This window comes from Boleophthalmus pectinirostris, unplaced genomic scaffold (assembly GCF_026225935.1).
Source record: "Boleophthalmus pectinirostris isolate CB_2022bp ecotype Guang Dong unplaced genomic scaffold, ASM2622593v1 HiC_scaffold_2078, whole genome shotgun sequence".
In the NCBI taxonomy this organism is placed as follows: Eukaryota; Metazoa; Chordata; class Actinopteri; order Gobiiformes; family Gobiidae; genus Boleophthalmus; species Boleophthalmus pectinirostris.
In genome coordinates this window covers 4,255-7,917 of record NW_026571171.1, presented here as the reverse complement: position 1 = coordinate 7,917, position 3,663 = coordinate 4,255, and the positions used below count along the sequence as shown (strand labels likewise).

Below are 3,663 nucleotides of genomic sequence, written 5' to 3'. Positions count from 1 at the left end.
TCCTGTTGGAAGTTTCTGAGTTAAATTCCACTTTAGTTTTGCTCAAATAGACGAGGATTTGAAAATGTCCCGTTCCTGGTGTGAGAAGTGTCCTGTTCTTCTTCCTGTTCCATCGTTAAAGACGATGATTTAAAATGGTAGAGTTTGTAAATAAATGTGTTTCATGGTGTTGTTCCTGATCACTGTGGATCTAAAGTGAGTCTCTGGTCTTTTCCTCACATCCTGTTTGAAATGTTGGAGTCATGATCACACCACACACTCCTCTTCACCACATCCTGTCTGCAGCTTTGCAAAAGAAAAGCTCTTCTCCTCTTTCCTGTCACAATAAGAGTTTGACTTTTATGATGAGAGTAACTATAGTAACCTTCTGTTTCAGACATGTCCTCCACCAGAGACCGGAGCTCTGAGGAGACGTTCCTGTGCTCCATCTGTCAGGACGTGTTTGAAGAGCCAGTGTCCACTCCATGTGGACACAACTTCTGCAGACGCTGCATCTCCCAGACCTGGGACACTGGAATGTTCTACAGATGTCCTCTGTGCAACAGGAGCTACGGCACAAGACCTGAGCTCAGTGTGAACACTCTGCTCCTGGAGATGGTCTCTCAGTTTAAACTAGAGGCTGAAAAGTCCAAGTCACAAGTGTCCAAACCTGGAGAGGTGCAGTGTGACGTGTGCTCTGAGCCCAAGCTGAAGGCCCTCAAGTCCTGCCTGGTGTGTCTGTCCTCCTTCTGTGAGAGCCACCTCCAGCCTCATCTCACAGTCTCTGGGCTGAAAAGACACCAGCTGATGGAGCCTGTGGAAAACCTGGAAGACAGGATGTGTCCCACACACCAGCGCCCCCTGGAGATCTTCTGTGACACTGATGAGAAGATCGTGTGCATGATGTGCTCCGTTCTAGAGCACAAGAACCATGAGCTGTTGTCTCTGGAGGAGGCGTGTGAGCGCAGGAGGTCCTCTCTGCTGCAGACTCAGACTCAGAGCCAGCACATGGTGGAGCAGAGGAGGCAGAAGATCCAGGAGATCCAGAGGCTCCTGGAGCTGAGTGAGACAGAGGTCCTCAGAGAGAGGTCTGCGGGGCTGCAGGTCTTCACTGCTCTCATGCAGTCTGTTCAGAGGAGTATGGACCTCTTCTTAGAGGAGCTCCAGGAGAAGCAGAGCCGGAGCCACAGACGAGCCCAGGATCTGCTGCAGCGGCTGGAGCAGGAGATCTGTGATCTGGAGCAGAGCAGCGCTGAGGCCCAACGTCTCTCACGCTCTGAAGACCCCCTCCACTTTCTACAGCGCTGCCCTGCACTCACGCCCCCTGCTGGGCTTAAGGAGTGGAGCAGCGTGAACTTTGAGCCGGAGACATGTGAGGGCAGTGTGTCCCGGACTCTGTCTGAGCTGGAGAAAAGTCTGTCTCAGGAGTTTGAAGTTCAGACTTTAAGATTTGAACTCCAGAGAGCGCAGCAGAGTGCGGTGGAGGTGACTCTGGACCCAGACACGGCAATCATCCTCGACTCGCTCTGTCTGAAGATCTCAAACAGGTTCATGACACTGGTGTGAGGAAACAGTTCCAAGATTCTCCTCTGAGGTTTGATTATGGTGTTTATGTTTTAGGGAAACAGAGTTTTTCTTCAGGCAGGTTTTACTTTGAGGTTCAGGTCAAAGGGAAAACAGCTTGGACTTTAGGAGTGGCCCAAGAGTCCATCAACAGGAAGGAAAAGATCACTGTGAACCCCGAAAATGGAATCTGGAGCATTAGGTTGATTAAAAAAGATCAATACTACGCTTGTACTGTCCTTCCCGGTCGTCTGTCTCCTCAGAGAGCTCCTCAGAAGGTCGGGGTGTTTGTGGACTATGGAAAGGGTCTGGTCTCTTTTTATGACACAGATTCTGTAGATCTTCTCTACTCCTTCACCCGCTGCTGCTTCAGGGAGAAGCTGTTTCCATTTTTCAGTCCTTTTCTAAATGAAGGAGGATCTAACTCTGCTCCTCTGGTCCTCACCTCAGTGGAGTCTGTCAGTCAAAAGTAAAAGTTCTGTAGTAAAGATCAAGTTTTACGTATCTGTACTTTATGTAAGTATTTTTCTGTGGATATTTTCTACTGCTCGACATCTGAAACTGGACTTAAAAGTACAAAGTTGTCCTTATAGAGTCCTGTAGAAATGTCTGAGGGTTTATTTTTACATGTTCATGATGACATCGTGAACATTTGCTGTGAGCAAATGAAATGTATGAATAAGAATGTCTAGAAAAATAAAAAAAAATGTATTCAGTTGTGTATGAAAATTCTTACTTTGCTTTTCAGTCATTTTACCTCCTCCAACATCAGATAATGTGTCCACTTATGATTTTCTTTCAAGTAAACCAAGACAGAAAACTGCGGTCATTAAGCCTCTCCTAAAGAAGAGCAGTCTTGATGCCACAGTACTGAACAATTTCCGACCCATCTCAAATCTGTCGTTTTTTGGCAAAGTCCTTGAAAAAGCTGTTTACCAACAGCTTACGAACTTTCTCCAAATGAACAACTCCTTTGATGTTTTCCAGTCAGGTTTTAGAGCCTCCACAGCACTGAGACTGCTCTTATCAAGGTGACAAATGACATCCGCCTGAACACTGATGCAGGCAAAGTCTCAGTCTTGATCCTGTTAGATCTGAGTGCTGCTTTTGACACTGTCGATCATGGATCCTCTTACAGAGACTAGAGGACTGGGTGGGCATCTCTGGTACTGTACTAAACTGGTTCAAGTCCTATCTAGAAGACAGGAAGTATTTTGTTGAAATTGGAAACTGTGTCTCAGATGACATGGCCCTGACCTGTGGGGTGCCTCAGGGGTCAATCCTGGGCCCCCTGTTGTTCAATCTCTACATGCTGCCCCCTACAGGCCAGTTAATAAGCAGCAATAACGTGTCCTACCACAATTATGCAGACGACACTCAGATCTACGTCTCTCTGCAGCAGGAGACTATGGACCAGTGGAGTCACTTGGTCACTGCATCCAACAGATCAGTGTGTGGATGCAAAACAACTTTCTCCAGCTAAACTCTGACAAGACTGAAGTCATAGTGTTTGGTCCACAGAAACAAAGGGACAGTGTCAGCATCACCTCCAGTCTCTCTCTCTAAAACCTTCAAATCAGGCAAGAAATCTCGGGGTAATAATGGACTCAGACTTGAACTTTAACAGTCACATAAAATCAATAACATCTGCAGCCTTTTACCATCTAAAAAACATAGCAAAAATCAAAGGTTTACTGTCTAAATCAGACTTGGAGAAACTTATCCATGCATTTGTCTCCAGTAGGTTAGATACTGTAATGGTCTGCTCACTGGTCTCTCCAAACGAGCTGTGAGACGCTGCAGAACATCCAGAACATCCAGAACAACATCCAGAACATCCACAACATCCAGAACATCCAGAACATCCAGAACATCCAGAACATCCAGAACATCCACAACATCCAGAACATCCACAACATCCAGAACATCCAGAACATCCACAACATCCAGAACATCCAGAACATCCAGAACATCCACATCCACAGAACATCCAGAACATCCACAACATCCAGAACATCCAGAACATCCACAACATCCAGAACATCCAGAACATCCAGAACATCCAGAACATCCACAACATCCACAACATCCAGAACATCCAGAACATCCACAACATCCAGA

General features: G+C 46.4%; 1 pseudogene; it reads left to right on the top strand.

Annotated features, from left to right (window-relative positions):
* Positions 1-238: 238 nt before the first annotated feature.
* Positions 239-3,455, top strand: LOC110155737 (E3 ubiquitin-protein ligase TRIM21-like; annotated as a pseudogene).
* Positions 3,456-3,663: the final 208 nt, after the last annotated feature.